Genomic DNA, 19,265 nt, shown 5'->3' with positions numbered 1-19,265 from the left:
AGGCACCTCTTTCCAAACAGATCAGTCTTCCCACTGTTCCTCACTTATGGCATGATCATTTGTTCTTTCATTCATTCAGTCACTGGTAGCCACTATGGGCAGGAATTGGTCAGGAACTGGGGATTCACTAGTGAACAGAATTGGTCTCTGCCCTCATCAAGCTTACCCTCCCATGGAGATAGGCACACCCTAAAAAAATTTATATTTTTTTAATGTCAGTTAATAAGAAAGTAAGAAAATCCTACCATAGTTACCAGGCACTTGCAATACATTCTGCATTCTGCCTACCCTTCTCAGAATGTTACCTCCTGCTTCCTAACCCAGCTCTAGTTCCACTTTCCCCTTGGAGGCAGAGCTCCTGTCTTCCCTCACTGTTGCCCAGGGGCTTGGAGCACATAATTGAGCACTCAACTGCTTTCTAATTGCTTCCCTAATGCTCATTTTGCCTCCCCAACAGACTGCGGGAGACTGTTAGCCCTTTGAGGCTATAGGATATGCCTTCAATTTACATATATTCAGTCAATCTCTAGCTAGGATGCTCTCTAAAGGGAAATGAAAAGCACAATTCAAACATGACTTGAGGTTTTTAAGCCGATTCCCAGATAACAAGAGAACTTCTTGCAGGGCCTCCGAAATCCTCTGAACTGAGAATATAAAGTTAGGACAATAGTTTGTTTATTTGCTGAGCTTACATCCTCCAAAGAGTCCTAGACTCTGTAAGAGGATCTTTAAAACAACAAACATAACTTAAACTGAATAGTGGCGAGATTAGAGGGAGCAGTAGCGAGGAAACAGCCAAGGAGCTCAAAGAGGGAGGAAAGGTAAGGACAAACAACGGCAAATCCAGAAAGACGCTTAGGCCAAAATGTAGCCCAAACAACATTCTTTTGGACCCCTCATAATCTGCAGAATAAAAGCAGGCCAAGAAAACCCAAAAACAATACAGATGGGCATCCATAGAGGATCAGTTAAAGAAATAATGGCTCATCTATATGTGGACTGATATGTGGAAAGAATAAAGTAGATAAAGCCACATACACCAACAGAGCCAGGAAGCAAGCCTCAGAACAGCACAGATAATATGACCCGTTTCATTAAAAAACTTTATTTAGATATTTATATGAGGGCTAGGGATATAGCTCAGTTGGTAGAATGTTTGCCTTGCATGCACAAAGCCCTAGGTTCAATCCCCAGCAGCACTATATATATATTTATACGTGTAGAAAAATGTTTATAAGGGCTGGGGCTGGGGCTTAGCGGTAGCACACTTGCCTGGCATGTGTAAGGCATTGGGTTCGATTCTCAGCATGGCATATAAATAAATAAATAAAATAAAGGTCTATCAATAACTAAAAAAAAAAAAGAAAAATGCACATAAGAAAATAGAAAATATTGTTAACAAGAAATATTTCTGGGGATGAGGTTATAAGTAATGAATGGGGTAGGGAGATTGAAAGAGAGAGGAATTTAATAACTTCTTTTTACTTAATACACTTCTGAAATGTTTTATATCATGCATTTAATTATATATATATTATTTTAGAAAGAACATTTATTGTTTTAATAAAATAATAAAAAATCAATAGAGCAACCAGTGGTCATTAATTTGCTTTATGGAGAAGACACTCATTTTTTTTTTAAGGAGCAAGATCAATATGGTTGTTTGGTTTGCTCCTTGGAGAACTGTGGATACCCAAGAGTGGCTCCTGGATCTGCATAGATGTCCTTGTGCTATAGGGCAGGACTTCTGAAGATAAATTCTGAATATTTGTCCCTGGACTATATCCCCTGGGGGATGGTCCTCGATAAAGAGAGAACATATCCAAACTCAAGACATGGCAGGGGACACAAGGAGAGAGATGAGGTGGCAGTTGGAAGCACGGTTTTACAAATTTCTTCTTAATGCAACTCAAGAACGCACATAATAAATTCCTTGACAACTTTTAAAAAAATTGTACTGGAAAAATACATATAAGTAACATTTTTATGTTGGTCATGATTTTAGACACTAAGGAAAAACAATATTTATGAGATACTGAGAGGTCAAGAGTGTGGTTTTGGAATATCAGAGACATTTTGAATTTTATGTTTGCTACTCACTAGCTGTGTGATCTTGGAGGATTTATATCACCTATCATTTCCTCCTCTCTTTTGGTCTCCTTCAGGGGCTCCTCCTTCCCTTTCCATCTCCAAAATGCTGATGCTCTTCAGGCTCTCTTCTGTCTTCTCCGGGTATTGCTATCTTCCCACTGCATGCCCATGACATACAAGTCTGTGGATCTTGGCTACATGCTCTGCCTAATTCTTAATAGCTCTCCACTGACCACACACTAAAACTCTGGAACATGTTTTACAGGGTCCTTGGAAACCTGGTTCCACTGTATCTTTCCAATTTTATTACTCCCTCCTTTCCCTCTTTCCTCTCTTCTCCAGGCATAGCAAGCCACTGTTCAGTTCTTAGACTAATATGCTATATATTTTCTTACTGCTTTTGATAGGATACTATGGTATCTTCAACTCTGAGCTCCCTTTCTCTTTATTTTTCCTTGGCTAATTCACACACATCCTTAAGTTTCAGCTTAGACCTCACCAAACCTCTCTTGATCCTTGTTCGGGCTATCATGTTAGCACCAGACCTAGCAATTTCCTTCAGCTGTGCCCTTGCTCTGCATTGAATGGCTCACTTACATATTTGGATTGCTAACTATATTATGAGCCCCATGAAAACAAACAGTATTTTCTTGTTTGCCACTGTACATTTAGAACAGAACCCCTAATATATTAAGCAAAAAAATCTCACAATAAATACTTGTTGAATAAAGTACTATTACTACTAATATGAGCAAGGTGACATAATGTTTAAGCATTGGGCACTGGGTTCATATTTTTGCCCTGTTTAACAGCTGTATAAATCTTGGCAAGTAAATGAACTTCTCTGTGTCTCAGTTTCTTCATCTTAATCCGTCTAAAGCACTTACAAAATCAATAAAATTTTATTATAGTTTCTATAATTTTTATAATGATAAACTAGCTCTAATTAATTTTAAGAGTTTAGGTTTTTGAATATAGATTTTTTAAAACCACACAGCAGCATATTTGTACTGGGTAAGTCAGGTAGTCTAATGCCCTTTCCACCTCGAAAAGTGTAGGAATTCCAGGGTAGAAAACTATTGAGCAACTGAAGAGGGCAAGTGATTGTGTTTAGTGTTAATAATGTTTTAGATTTTAGTTTTTTCAATACAGTGGTTGGGCTTTTAAAATGATATTGTTTCTTTGATGTATGCTTTTGTTTTAGAAGGCAATTCTCAAACTTTGGTGTATATGAGCATCCTCTGGTAACATATAAAACTATTGATCAACAGCTTCAGTCCTGGAGGTGGTTCTCAGGTGGGGCTTGTATCTGTGGACATTTTACTCAACTCTCTTTGTGATTCTGACGCATAACAAGGTTTGAGAACTGAAGGGTTTTAATAAAAGACGATTGGTTAAAATTAGCAACAACTATGACAAAATCACATGGTGGCATCAGGCTTAGCAGGAACTTCATTTTGGTAGTTGCCTACTACAGAGGAGCTCTGAGAGGTTGATACCGAGTGGTCTCTAGGAGCTCTCTGCTGCTGGGGTGGCCTCTGGGGACTATTGTTACCTTCAGGGGAATCCAGAGATGAAATGGCTCTACTTTAAGTGGGAGTACTGCTGGGAACCAGCTCTGGGTTTGGCAGGCAAGGAAGAGAGAGAGACTCCTAGCTAAGAGGTGCTACTGGAAGTGTCACTAGGGGGTCCTGCTAGAAGTACTGCCTGGAGCAGCAGCAGGCAGGAGCAGTCCTTCTAGGAGGGCCCTGAAACCTCATCCAGAATCAGCTAGAGAGTTTGTTGAAATGCAGATTCCTCCTCACGACTTGAATCAGGATCTGCATTTTAAACAGCTTTTGCTGATTTTTCTGGTGCATGTTAAAGTTGAGAACGAGAAAAGGCTGAGTTAAGAAAACCTTGAGATACCCGTATGTCCAACCCCCTCTTCTCTGGAATGGACAGGTGTTTTTATTTTTCTACATTCTGCTTTCTGGGAGTGTGGCAAAATTGGAGGCTCAGACCCTCTGTGTGGACCCCCAGATTGACTTCTCAGACCTTAAATAGTCATCAGTCCTCAAGGGCTGGGGTTGTGGCTAAGTGGTAGAGCATTTGCCTAGCATGCATGAGGCGCTGGGTTGGATTCTCAGCACCACATATAAACAAATAAATAAATAAAGGTCCATTAATAACTAATAAAAATTTTTAAAAAAATAGTCACCAGTCCTCAAAAACAAGCTGGAGGGTATAACCTAGAAAATACTTTTGTAAATGAAAGTATCATTTTGTTCAAGTTATTCAGTGTGATAGGCACTTTTCTGAGGACAGCCAGAATGGACCCTTGGTTTTCAGGAACTGCCGGGTTAAAGATGATTTTCTTTTGCAAGAAATCTCACCTGTAGATGGGCTCTGGTCTGGATTCTTCCTGTTGAGTCCTGTGAGGGTGACAGGGTCATTCTGGCACACTTGGTTCCAGTGAGTGAAGCATTTTGTAGGTGACATGGACTCTCCTTATCTGTCAAACAAAGAGATGAGGCGGGGATTGGCCGCGGGAACATCGCTGCCTTGGTTTTCCGTCAAACACTGTCAGACGCTGTAACTTGAAGAAATAAAAGGGGAGCTGGAGAAGGACAGTTTCTAATGAGCTGTCGCTGCCAGCCTGCCTCAGCCCTGACTTTGTTCCAATACTATTAAGATAAAAAAATCCTTGAGTTTCTCTCAGAGAAGAAGTGGCCTGGGGCTGAGAGGCACAGACTCCTAAGTAATTTCTCTTATTATATACTTCCAGTGCTTAATCACCATTTCACAGAGGAAGAGCCATCACAGCAGACTCCAAAATTTTGCCCTAGACAGGACGCAGATCCCTCGCACTACAGCTTCATCAGTGCGTTTTCCTGGTTTGCCTAAGTCAAGGAGACCTGACTCAGCCAGACTGAGTGGTAGGTGGCCTTCTGTTCCCAGCAATGTTTAGGACTGAACCGAGGGAGACTTTACAAAGTACTAATGCAGAGATCCTTCTAGAAGTGGTCTGCTTGCATAGGTGAGTTATCTTGGGAACTAGAGAGGTTGGCAAATTGATGCCAAGTATAAAGTTGCATGAGGGGTACACCTAGAAACCAGAGCACCCGCTTCCAGTGATCCCCGGTGGAGAAGCTGACAGGTTAATAACAACAGCCACGAGTGCCCTGCAGCTTTTGTTTAGAGTAGATATAATAGATTTGTTTTATTTTTGTCAGCCCACTATGCTTTTCACTATAGAATTATGCATTTAAGATTATAATAATTAGTTTAAATAGTTGATTATTTAGGATTACAGATGGTATGACAGGCAATAGTCCTGGAAACTTCCTTTGATGAGTTTCCCTATAGCTCATGAATATGTTCTTGTAGAATATTTAGAAGTTTATACAGCAAAATGTCCCTTTCCCTCCTATTCCTTTTCCCAGAGGTAACTACTGTCAACAGTTTGGTGGCCATCCTTCAGTGATCTTTCTAAACATTTACATACTTATGTATGTATACAAATATAAACATACACACACTTCTTTTTTCCATAAATGAGATCATATATCATGTATTGTTATGTAACTGTGCTTTGTTCTGTTATGCTTCATAGTAAATATCTCAGAGATATTTCATGGCAGTATTCATAGGTCTGCTTCACTCATTTTAACTCAGCACAGAATTGCATTGTATGGATGTGTCCTGGTTGTGAAATCACTCACTCATTGGTAGACAGTAAAAACGTTCTCATTATGTTCACTATCACAGTGTTGCAATGACACTTCAGGACATACATCTTTGTAAACATACTTTGGAAGGGTAGATTTTTAGAGGTAGAATTGCAGAGGTGATGGCAAAGCTCAAGCCATTTTTTTTAGTTCATTACCATTTCTACATTTGTTTATTGCATGATGTGTCTAACTCGGCTCATCTCCCAATTCATTTCTATCAGGTTCTCAACCCTGGCAGTATGTTAGATTCACCTGAGGAAAATTACATATGCCCAAGCTGCACCCAAACCATTGAAACAGAATATTTAGGAGTGGAAATAGCTCAGGTTTTTAGATGTTCAGAAAAAAACTCTAAAAATTTAAAATGCAGCAAGGATTGAGAATCATTGTCCTGAACATTAAATAAAATAGAACTCTAGAGCATTTCCAGGTAGTATAATTAATTATTGTGGAAAAAGAATCAGTTAATAGTTACTGGTTAATCGTTATTTGCTTACTCTGAAAATAGCTTGAGTAAGTAAAATTGTGCAGGTGAAATTAAGTGTGATGTTTAATAATTGTACAGCATTTCATCTTTTGAAAAAACTGTCCTTTTTATGCCCCTCCCCTTAAAAAAAAATCTCAGATCATCTTCAAAGCTGTAAGCAAGGTGGACCAGGAATGACATTGAACAGAAAGTTGATTGAGGATTTATTGTGTCTCAGAAAAATCTGAGGAGCTTCTTAAAATTCAGATTCTGATTTAGTAGGTCTGGGGAGGGACCTGAGATTTTTTCATTTCTAATGAGCCCATAGGTGGCACTATGTTGCTGGACTGTGATTAGTAAGCACCTAGATAAGAGGTAGCGAATTCAGTACAATGAAGAACCAAATTCCATAGAAAAAAACTAGGTGTCATTGAAATGATAAACATTGTGTTTGAAATGATAAACACTTTGAGGAGCGAAAAAAGAAGATAATACAGGGTGGGGAAGAAAGAGGTACTTCCTTTACATCAGAGGATGCCCTTCATCCTCCAGACCCATGTCCTAAACTGGGGCACCTCCTAAAGGGCATGAACAGCATTGCAAGGCTGCTGACATTATACCCTCTCTATATAAAACTGGAGCTTCCCCAGGATTGTCTCTTGCTTTTGATTATAACCTTCCATTCTTGGGGACCCCGATGGGAGCCCTTGGACCCCTTAGTATTCATCCCACTGTCTTCTCTGCCTCAGCAACGATCTGGTTCCACCCTGGGGAACCAGTTTCCCACCCTGAACTTGACCTGTTTCCGCCCATCACCCACTCCATTGGTACAGTGGTCTCCCAGAGATTTTGTGGCCCAGCTTGGCTCCCATGTCATCACACACAGAGGAAATGCTGTCCTTTGTTGATGTCCACTTACCATCAATGACAGGCTGTCCTCTTTGGGCAGTGGCAGTCACCAGATTTCCCTTCAAAATTGTATTATTTTTATCCATGTAGGCGTTCTTGTCCTTCATGGATAAAAATAATGCAAATAAATGTTTCCAGTTCCCTCTTTTGTTAATATTTGTATCTTTCTTTAACTTAGCAAATAACTTTGTTACACAGAGTACATCTCTTATTTTCTTCACATTTCTCAACTGGATAAAAATACCTATGTCTTACTAAATGCAAATTTAGATTTTTTTAAAGTGAAGTTTTGCACTTTTGGAACAAAGAGTTACAAGCAATTATAGAGTAAAACAAAATAAGTTAAAGATATTATTTTTAATGGGCCAATTTCTCTTGAAAACATTGGCTGTCAAAATGGATTTCAGAAATTCAGAATTAATGCTTCTAATGAGAAGGGTCTACGAGGTGTGGCTAGGGTAGAAATTAGAACTGCAATCCTATCCCTGCTGGAGGGAACATTCTGAGGGGAAAAGAACTGGCCTCAACTAGATTAATTCCTTGTAAAAAATTCTGCCCTAGACCTTAGCTATGAAGATTTGTAGCATGTAGCATGGCTGTATCTTAGTTATTTCATTTGTGCAATGTTCTTCTTATCTTATTCCCTATTAGATTATAGAATATGTAAGGATAGGGCTTTTGGCTTTTTGTTTACTGTGTTATTCTTAGCACCTAGCACAATGCTAGCACATGGTGATTGGTCAATAAATATTAATGGAATTAATGACTAAATCAGAAAGATAAAGAAGCACTGGTATTAATTTATGAGATGAAGTTAAACTAAGGTTAAAACTAAAATTGAACAAAAACCAAACACAAAAAGCAACATAAGCTCTCAAGAAGTCTTTAAAGCTTAGGAACAGAAGAAAGAGATCTGATCGGAACAACTGGAGAATCATTGCTCTAGTTATATGGAAGATTAATACACACACACACACACACACACACCACCACCTTACCGCTTTAAGTAAGTTTGCTATGTAATTCTCCATATGCCTTCACTCCTCTTCCATTTACAGAACAAGATGTTTCTCTGTTCCAAACATGGTTTCCATGACTGTTGTCATGGAAATTAACATGATATCATCATAAGAACATCATATGTATGTCATGGAAATTAATGTGACCTCATAGGAACAAGGACCTCCCGCATTATTTTTAAGCACAATTAGTAACTTAATGATTTACTCTAAAGTTTTTTTTTTTTTTGTAAATATGTTGTATCTGAAAAGGAGATTATGGGAATGATTTTCAAACACAATTTGATATAAAATATTCTGAGTTCCCTGGGACAAAAGCAAAATATAAGTTCAAAAAACATTACCATCTCGTTCATTCTTTATTTCTTTATTTTTTTTTTCTGGTACTGAGAATAGAACCCAGGGGTGCTTTTCCATTGAGCTACATCCATCCCTTTTTATTTTTCAATTTGAGACAAGAGTCTGGCTAAGTAGCTGAGGCTGGCCTTCCTCAACCTCCCAGTAGTTGGAATTACAGATGTGCATGACTAATCCCTGAACTCTTCATTTCTTTCATTCAATAAATTCTTGTCACATGGGAGGTACAGTGGAGAAGAGACTCTGGTGTCCGACCACCTGTGCTCCTATCCCTTTATCAAGCCGTGTCACCTTAGCAAACTGCTTAACTGATTTTTGCCTCAGTTGCCTCATCTGTTAAATGAACTCACATGACTACTGACTTCAGTTGTTACATAATTTGAATGAATTAGTGTTTACGAAGCACTTAAAACAGTACCTGGAAGGTAGTAAGCACTGTATAAAGGTGTTAAAATAAAGCCCAGTAATATTCAAGGCAGGTATTAAACGCTAATAGTCTCCCAGAAAAATAGTGGACAGGTATCATTTGAACACTTGCTACATATTAAGCCTAATCATAGGCAGTTTTGCATCAACTCTGATGTAGATGTCATCCTTATTAATTTCTTCAGTCAATATTTACTGAGTAACTACTAGGTGTCAGGAGCTATTCGAGGTCCTTGGAATTCATATTTTTAAAAATCACTATTTTACTAACAAGTGATTTTCAATAGATCCCTAAATTTCCAGATCAGCTCTTAACTGTAGCATTATTCGTATCAAAAACACCTTATTATAACTTCTGAAGTTTTAAATTGCTACATGTACAGTGCTTTGAAAAACTAAATTTTCCTTCCTTCTATTTATTGCTATGAGCAGATATCTTAATTTTGTATTCTTGTGAAGTTTCTTTCAAACCTGTTTATTTTTAATAAAAACTTGATTTTTAGTTTATAAAAAGAATAGTTGTCTATTATTTTTCTATTAAAGCGATTCCACAATGCATAACTATATATCTATATACCTATATATCTTTGTATACTTGTACAAATTTCTTTAGGATGGATTCTTAGGGTAGAAATTCCTTGGTTAAATAGCATATGCATTTTGACTGATATTGTCAAAATGCACTCTAAGAAAAGGCTTTACCAATTGTCATTCTTCCCAAAAATGTGTATCAGTATTCTTTCCCTTAAACATAATTTTTATCAATATTTAAAATATTTGTCAGTCTGGTGGGAAAATCGATACATTGGTATGATTTCAACTTAATAATGAGGTTGATTTTGAGCATATTTATTGCCCAGTTGTATTTATGATTGATTGATTTATATCCTTAACTCGTTTTTCTAACAATACAATGATGCTACTATATAGTAGATGTGACTGATAAGAATGTTGAAAGTACTTTCCCAAATTATTGTTATTTGCAAATTTTTATTTATGATGTCTATCACCATACAAAGTCAATTTTTTTTCTTTATGGTTTCTGAGATTGAGTCATGATTAGAAAAGTCTATTCTAACTTAATACCATGTATAAAAAAATCTCCCTTACTTTCTGTATTTTGTTTGTAATTTAAAGTATTTAAATCTTCTGTCCATCTAGAGTTTATTCTTGTGCTTGTTGCAAAGGACAAGCCAGTTTTTAAAAAAATCTCAAATGAATTTGACATAATTCACAGTTATACTATTAGAAGAAGGCCTGTGTTGAAAAGGGACATTATTTCTAAAAACACTTATTGAAAGTTAAATATGGTCATGCCATACTCAGAAAATTCCAAAAACACATGTATCTATAGCCAGTGCATCTTATTTGGGGGTGGGGGAAGTTTCTCTCTGCAATCCAGTCCTCATACATACTAGCTAAATAAAAATACTACTTTGATAGCAGTAATGATTTAAAAAAATCCATTGTTTTCAGTAATTAACAGAAGTCAGATATTATGAAAATCAAATGATTGGCAAGCAAGTTTATATTTCAAACCTAATGGTTTCCTTCTCATAAATGTTTAATTGTATGCTAGACATAAATAGTCCATGAAAGCATTTTATAGAGGCACCTCCTTTCCTGAAATCCCAAGAGTACTTTCTTCTCTGTAGTCTGGAGGTAGGTAGAACCTCTATGAGGGGAGAAGGAATTAAAAGAGTGAAAGTGTTTTGATGACCTAGCTCCACATATCCCCTGCTACCCAGTAAAAGTCCTATATTCTTTTCTTGTTTTGTTCCATCAGTGAAACTCTTTGGAAAGCAGAGACTAGTGATGTGGAAGGCAGTGATTCAGTTACTGAAGAGTTAATTCTGGATGAAAAAGTTCTAGAGATCTGATACACAACAATGTGCATATGACTAACACTCCTGTATACTTAAAGTGGGTATAATGGTAAATATAATGGTAAATTGACTACAATTTTTTAAAAAAGTTAATTATGCATTATAGTGCTTTTTGTTGTTGTTTGTTTGTTTTGTACTGGGGATTGAACCCAGGGGCATTTAAACACTAAGCCACATCCCCATCCCTTTTTTTTTTTTTTAATTTTGAGGCAGGGTCTAGCTAAGTTGCTCAGAGCCTTACTAAGTTTCTGAGGTTGGCCTTGAGCTTGTGATACTCCTACCTCGGCCTCCAAGTTTCTGGGATTACAGATGTGCACCATCATGCTGGGCTGCACTGTTGTCTGTTTTTAAATCAGTCCACAAATTTTTGAGTTCTATTATGTATCTTGTTACTGGATACCAAGAAATGTAGTTGATGATTTTAGGTCTTAAGAAACTAGCAATTAAGTTGAAAGAAAAGTTAAGTACACACAACAAGTAACTGACAACCGCAGGCAACATAATGATACCAAACAAGGGGGACTTTAGGAGTAGGCAGGACTCTCTTTGGGCTATAGTGATAGAAATATTTGTTAGTTATTTAAATGGCCTTTGAAGCATTTTAATATGCATTTTCTAAATGGATCCTTTTAATACGTTTAGGAGATATTCTCTTTGTTTAACAGTGTAGCAAACAAAGGCTCAGAGATTGTCATTTACTCAAGTTTACACAGTAGAACTGGGAACTAGTCTCATTGTTTTTCAGCTCTTATGCCTGGTGAGATTTGTTTAAATTGGCATTGAACTTTTGCTGCCAGAAACATTTTCAGGGCTAGTATAGAACCCAAATGCACTGGGAATATTTGGTTATATATTTGCTACAATTAGAATAATTCATTCTTCTCTATCTTCCTGCCTTAGAGCATGGAGTGACTTTTAGTACAAAAATCAAATTTTTTTTTCTCCAATCACACTGTTATAGAGTTAGGACTAGCATAAAAGTATTCAATTCCACTGCTTTACGTAGCCCTTTTGTTGTTAGATGTTCCTTACTCATAATGTCTGACATCATTCTTCAAAATCATAACATATGTGCTATTGTTGAGATAGTTCTGATCTGACCCAGGTATGTCAGAAAGGAACACATGGATCAGAATAAAGATAGTAATAATTCAGAAGCAGTCATTGGGGCTAAACCCACATGCCTTACACACATTTTAAAAACCACATCCTGCTACTTCATAGGTTGACTTCTATCCAGAAAGTACAGGAACATTAGGTGTGTTCACACAATAACCCTATCTGATTACCCAGGGTCAAGCTTCTGTTTACCTTTGTAGAAACCATATCCAGAGCCAGCAGGACAACTAAAACCTGTGCTTTTCACCAATTACCTTTTCTACCACTTCAAGGCAATATAAGCTCTGAAATTATTTATCACCCAAACAATAAGAAAAAGCCTCTGTTCCTCCCCACTCCCAACCCTACCCCCAAAGTGTGTCCAGTTAAAGCTAACACACAGATACAACTGTCAGGGGCTTAGCATTTTGAAAAAGAAGGATAGTGCTGCCCTCTACTGCTGGATGTTAAAAGTGTTAAAAATAAATCCTGCTGGTTTTGGGCAAGATTGACAATCTGCTACATTGCTCTAAACCATTTTTCACATGTTTTAAAGACAGTGTGTTCTTGGCAAACACATTGAATTTGCTTCTTTCCTTATTTCTTCATTTATATTCATCTTGTACCAAAGCCAGGGATTTCAGGACAGCCCTTCCCCTGCAAAGGACATCACAACTTAGGGGGATAAAGCTTAAGACTTTGCTTTAGCAGCAAGACACTATCTGTGATAGATGGTTTAGGGAGCAGGGCAAGGAGGGGGAGACCTTTTCTGACTTTAAGGCCTGTAGCCTTCCCATTCTTTTGTGAATTGGAGTGTCTTCATTTGCTTTTTTGCTCAGGTAATCCATTTCTTTTTCTTTTTTTAATATTAATTTTTTTGGTTGGATACAATATCTTTATTTATTTATTTATTTTTATGTGGTGCTGAGGATTGAACCCAGGGCCTCGCACGTTCTAGGCGAGCTCTCTACCGCTGAGCCACAACTCCAGCCCTCCATTTCTTTCTTTGTGTTTTTTGTTTGTTTTTGTTTTTGAGTAGAGATGACAGCTACTCTGCTGTTCTGAGTGGAATTGTGTTTCAAAAACACTTTTTCTCCCCCACTGGAAAACAACTTTTATTAAGATCCTGCCAACTGCACAACCTGTCCCTGACATTAAGCACCTTCTTCCTTCTCAATCCTGTCTTTTTAAAGTGGTCCCATGAACACTTTTTTTTTCTCCTCCATTGTCTAGAATTGGCTGTGGCCAAACTTGGAATTGGTGACTATGAACTTAAGGTTGATCTTCTCTAGTTCTGTGCCTTATCAGCAAGGACACGGGGAAGGTGAGCAACTGCTTCTTGGATCCCACCACACAGACTTTCAGGATGACAAAGTCATCGGGTCACTTCATTGTGGATAAAACCACCCAGAGGGTTGACGCTCTTTTCAGACAGATATCGTCAGTGGATGCATTGTTCTTGATCAGTTTGCTGTCCTTGATAAGGTAGCCTTGATCATTCTTGTAGATCTTATTGATCTCAGTGTGGTGACGGTAGCCTTCTGTCCAACCTTTGCCATAGAGAAGGCCATATGGGCAGGGTGTCATGCTCCAATAAGGTAATCTTGCACAACCCTCAGTGGGTCTTATGGGGCAGTTTCTTGATGTGCCAGCAACTGGTGACTCCTTTGTAGCATTTGCCTTTGGTCACCCCAGTGACATTGATTATCTTATCCTGCCCAAGCACCTGGTTCATGGGGACATGCTGCTCCAGCCTCTCCTGAAATCAGTCAAGTTTATGGGCCACAATATCCCTTAATCACCTGGATCTATCAGGTGGGCCTTCTGGCATATAGTAAGCAGGTGCATCTGGGGGTGGGCAATAATGCAGATGATCTGGCAGTACTTCAAGCTGCTGAAGTCCTTCTTTAGCTGCTTCTTGTCCCTGTCATCTTGCCATTTCTTGCAGAATTTGGTGAAGGCCTTCTTCTTAGGTCTATGCCAGTTCTTATGTAAGTGATCGCGTGTGCACTAATGTACTCTGCAAAGATGGTCTTGAAGGTCCTGAGGCCTCCAGAGTTTCCATAGAACACACAATTCCTACAATTGCTCCACATGGTGTCTCCACAGTGGTCACAGCCTTCACAACTTCCTTCTTGTTCACTTTGGATCCTGGCATACAATGTGAGTCATGCCAACCTTGTAGCCCCAGAAAGGCTGTGGGGTGGATGGACTTGGAATGGTCCATCTTCCAAGGGGAATCTCCTTACCTTTCCATGGTGCCTGATGCTGCACTGCCAAGTAAAGAAGCCCAAGGATCCACATCTGGGAGCAAAGAACTTCCTACGAGACATCAAATCCCATAGATAAGGCTCTAAAACACTTTTTATTCTTCAGAAAAAGGCAGTATAGAATACAAAGGGTTAGTATTAACACACTTGCAAATTAATTAATTATATGGTCTTATTACCTTTAAATTGCTTTGGGAATTTACAGGTATCTACAAAGTTGTTTTTTTTTTTTTTTTTTTTTTTAGGATTTTAGATACTTTAAAAATTGTCTTTTCTGCTTTCTTTTTCATTTAAAAAATATTTTGGAGTGCATGCCTGAAAGAGGCCAGATCAGATAGATTTCAAAGAGAGTTAGCCTATTACCCCACAGTTAGGCAGTAAATGTAATATCTGTGACAATAATTGTAGTTTCTACAACTATGTGTATATCCCCCTGTCTACATATACATGTGTATTACACACACACACACATATACATATAAACATGTATTATATATATGCATATATACATGTGTATTACATATATACATATATGTATTACAATTTACAGGTAGGAATACCAAAACTGACATATGAGTAATTTACTCAGAGTTTCAAAACTAGTAAGAAGCAAAGTTACAATTTTATTTCAGGCCCAACCCTATGTGGCTTATCATTCATTTAAAAAAATAAATAAGTATCAAAGCCAAGTGCTTGGAAACAATATCCATGATGATGATGAGGATAAAGAGGAAGAGGAGGAGGAGGAGGAGAAGTGGGAAGCTCAAATACTTATTGAAGTTTTATTAAGTATCAGATATAGTTTAAAGAGTTTTACATGAAATCATTTAATTATATGAATTCATTTAATCTTCATGACAAAACCATGGTGTTGAATTATTATCCTCATGTTATAGATGAGGAAACTGAGGTATACAGAAGAAATTCAGTTCCAGAGGCCATGCTTTTAACCATTATGATAGACTGTTTCTAAAGTAAAGTACAAAAACTCTACAGCACAACACTTTCTAAATGATGCCCTGGAAATTAATTGCAATAAACACTTAGGTGAAACCATCAAAAGTTCTGAGTCCTGTTGATATCTGTTAAAAATCTCAGCACCTCCCCCTGCCACCCATCTTTAGGAAATGTGAACCCAGAGACGCTTTACCACTGATTTAAATCCCCGGTTGTTTTTATTTTGAGACAAGGTCTCACTAAGTTGTTGAGGCTGGCCTTTAATCTCATGATCCTCCTGCTTCAGGCTCCCCAGTAGCTGGGAATTTATAGGCACACATCACCATGCCCAGCTCAGTAACTTTAAATAAAGTTATGCATAGGTGGGTTCCCAGTTCAAGAACTAACCTTAGACTTCGTTCATTCCAGGACTCAGATATGCCTTTCTATTAGACAGGAAGCAAGAATCCTCGCTTGGTCCAGTCCATGTGTTTAGGTTGGGAAAGGGGTCATACATAAGGGAGGGAGGTAGAGAATCAAGGAGATAGGATTTCATCGAGACTCAACCAGGATATAAGCTAGTTAATTTTGGCATAGAGGTTGATCAGCAAACAGGTTCATCATCAAGAGAATCCTTGATGGGAGAAAATAACCCCTGAGTAGGAGAAAAATAACCCCTGAGTGGGGCTCTTACCGCCCACTATTTAGCCACACTATGACTCTTTTCTTTTCTTTCCTTTTGGTACTGGGGATTGAATCCAGGGGCACTTAACCACTGAATTACATCCTAGCCCTTTTGTTATATCTTATATAGAGATGGGGTCTCACTGAGTTGCTTAGAGCCTTGCTAAGATGCTAAGGCTGGCTTTGAACTTGGCATCCTACTGCCTTAGCCTTCTGAGCCAGTGGGATTAGAGGCATGTACCACCACACCTGGCTATACTATAACGCTTGGGTGGATTTCTATCTTTTTTTAAAAAAAATTATATGTATTTTTAGTTATTGATGGGCCTTTATTTAATTAATTTATTTATATGCAGTGCTGAGAATTGAACCCAGTGCCTCACACATGCTAGGCAAGCACTCTACCACTGAGCCACAACCCCAGCCCCTTGAACAGTTCTTTTATAGTATTTTCCCCCCAGAACTAAACTTGAACCCAGGACATCACACATGCAAGACAAGCATTCTACCACTGAGCTACATCCCCAGCCCCCCGCCCCCCCCCATTTTTTTTTTTTTTAGAAATTGACAGTCATTTATCAATTATATTACAAAGTTTTTTGTTGGAAAAGGCCTATTTTTCTCCAGAATTAAAAGAATTCAGTAAAGAAAAGTGTTTTGTCCATAGGATTAAAAAGAAAATTCTACAAAAATAGAGAAATAATTATTTTTATTTTTAGACAGAGTCTCACTAAATCACCAAGGCTAACCTCCAATTTTTGATCCTCCTGCTTCAGCTTCCTGAGTAGCTGGGATTAGAGACATGTACCACCATAGCCATAAAAAACTTTGTTTTTTAAAAGAAATATTTGTTCAGCCTACAACTCAGTTTCCAAATAATACCTTACCCTTAGAGACAGCATAGGCCCAAATATAACCATCCCCAAAGCATTATGTACTTGAGTGCAAAAAGTGTCAACTCCTCCTTCCCCTGACTTGTTCCTAAGTTTAGTAGACCTCCTGGGTATTCGCAGGGGCAAGACTGAGTAAAATAAGCTGGTGTGAATTTGCTTAGAGGACCAGGCAGTGCCCACTGCTGTCCTGCCTCTTATGTTCTGGAACAGCCCTGAAGGTTTCAGATTTCCAAGAGTGTATATCTAAGGAAATTCATTACAGATATAGCTGTTGCTGTGTGGGCTCTTAGTTCCTGTTTTCTAGTTCTTTTGAGAAGAGGGAAACAAGTCAGAAGGAATATAGTAGGCAGAATTCTTGAACAGATCGTTTCAAGGAAGTCAGGAAGCAATGAGAATGCCAGCCCCTTTCTCTTCTGACCCTTACTGCCCATTCCCTAGCCACTTTACCAGGCTGCCTACCTGATTGTGTGGTATTAGATTCTGTGAGTCTTTTGTTTCAGCAAGGAGGCAGTGTTGAGTCAATTCTAAGTGTTAAATTTAGCCATGACCTAGAAGGCATTTTGTTTATTTCAAGACTGGTATTTTACTTAAAGGGGCAGACTACAGGGCTCAAGACAGAACAGTACTAAACTTCATCTCTAAAATCCTTTCATTCCTGAGGAAAAGAGTTGGAGACTTGGATCCCATATGATATATAGGATTCTCTCCTTGTCCTACCCATCCTCAGTTACTGTCCTTTCTAAAATTCAGAGTGGATATTATGGGGACATGAAAAAAAAAAAAAAAAAAAAGAAAAACCAACTTCATATGACACTTTGTCCCTATCAGCATTGGCTTGATTATGGAGCTGATTACTCTGTCAATAAGTTTTATTTAGTCTTAGCACAACTGATAGTATTTAGGCAAGCTAGGCTTGTTTTTCTTGCTGGGAATGACGCAGAGAGTGACCAGGATATTGTTGGCCAATACTGTGAAGATCATACTTATAAATCAAATTTTGGGAGGGCAAGGTTGTGGAACACCCCTCTCAGCAGTTACCCTCTGCCTCTGCCTTTGGAGGCACCAAAAGTTCATTGTCATTTGACCTTCAGTGCTACCTTGCAATCTGTGGAGGAAACTGTTATTAATGAAACACTGAGGGCAGTTACCTTTAGAACCAGAGGCAAAGTTTCCAAAAAAGAAGTAGATGATACAAAAGGTCAGCAGGTGTTACACTAAGTACTTTGGCTTATACTTTGAATGGAAAATTCATTTTAAGATTTGTCATATTATCTGATGATTAGAGTCTATAACATTGTTTTCTTCAGAGACAACAAGAGAACTAACTCCAGCATTTGTTGTTAGTAAGTACAAGAAACAGAGGGGGACTTATACAGGTTAAATCCCTGGCCAAAAAGCATCTACATGGGGTGAGGCAGATGTGCAATAACAATAGTTAACATTTGTAGGGTGCTTATTATATGCAACTAAACACTTAATGTGTATTAACTCACATAATTCCCACAACAACCCTGAGGAAAATATTATTATTTCCACTTCACACAGCTGGAACAAAGAGGTTAAATAACTTGCCTAAACTTGCTTGAGTTAGTAAGAGATAACCAGAATGCAAACTCAGGCAGTCTGGCTCTGGAGCCAGGTTCCTCACCATAAGGATATTTCCTAAAATTGTAATATGGCCAACAAAGCACAGAAGCACAGGAAAACAATTTTGACTAGAATGAGGGTTAAGGGGAGGCTTGACATTTGGTGTTGGTCTTCAAGGTCACACAATAGGTGCAGAAGGAGACTGGCGTCGAAAGACTCTCAGGGAAAGGAATAGCCTGACAAAATGACAGCAATATCTGGCCCAGTGCATGAGTGGGAAGACAGCTGCTGAGGAAGGGTTTTTTGGAAACATTTTTTTTAGTTGTAGATGGACACAGCTGAGGATGGAACCCAGTGCCTCACGTGTGCTAGGCAAGCCCTCTGCCGCTGAGCCAGGACTCCAGCCCCTTCCTTAGGGTTCCTGAAGGTCCTCGAGGACCAAGACCCTCTCTGTAAGGAACTGCGGAGCAAAATTCTCAAACTAGAAGAGCGGCAGAAAGGGATTCGTGATCATCGCTCATTTTTAGAAAGATCTTCCTGTCAGCAACCAAGGCAGGGAGCACATCCACATTTCTTTCTGGGGGAAACACCCGGCGGGGACGGTCAAGGTCGCCCGCGTGGCCTCCCGAGCTGCACGTCTTGGCTGTAGACGCCCATCCCACGTACAAACGCCGGGGATTTGGCTGCCAGCCCGGCCCGGTCGGGTCAGGAACGTGCGCGCAGCCAGGTCTGGCAGTGACAACATCTGCTCAGCGGGTACAGAAGGATCCGTCCTTTGGAATTCCCGCTGGCCACCTCCCCCTCGTCTTCTGGTCCTGGAAGGTCAAGGAGGATGCCCCGTGGGGACTCCAGCCGCTGGGTTCCTCCTCTCAGCCCCCAAGGAATAAAAGACTCAGTGATTGGAACACGCTCTGCCAATCAACCCTAGTC

General features: G+C 38.9%; 1 pseudogene; it reads right to left on the bottom strand.

Moving 5' to 3' along the window:
• Positions 1-13,119: 13,119 nt before the first annotated feature.
• On the bottom strand, positions 13,120-14,298 carry LOC124096573 (large ribosomal subunit protein uL3-like; annotated as a pseudogene).
• Positions 14,299-19,265: the final 4,967 nt, after the last annotated feature.

Source organism: Marmota monax, unplaced genomic scaffold (assembly GCF_021218885.2).
Source record: "Marmota monax isolate L192 unplaced genomic scaffold, Marmota_monax_Labrador192_F-V1.1 WCK01_AAM20220418_F8-fsc00004, whole genome shotgun sequence".
In the NCBI taxonomy this organism is placed as follows: Eukaryota; Metazoa; Chordata; class Mammalia; order Rodentia; family Sciuridae; genus Marmota; species Marmota monax.
Note: the sequence above shows the minus strand (reverse complement) of the source record. Positions and strands in the feature narration are given on the sequence as shown.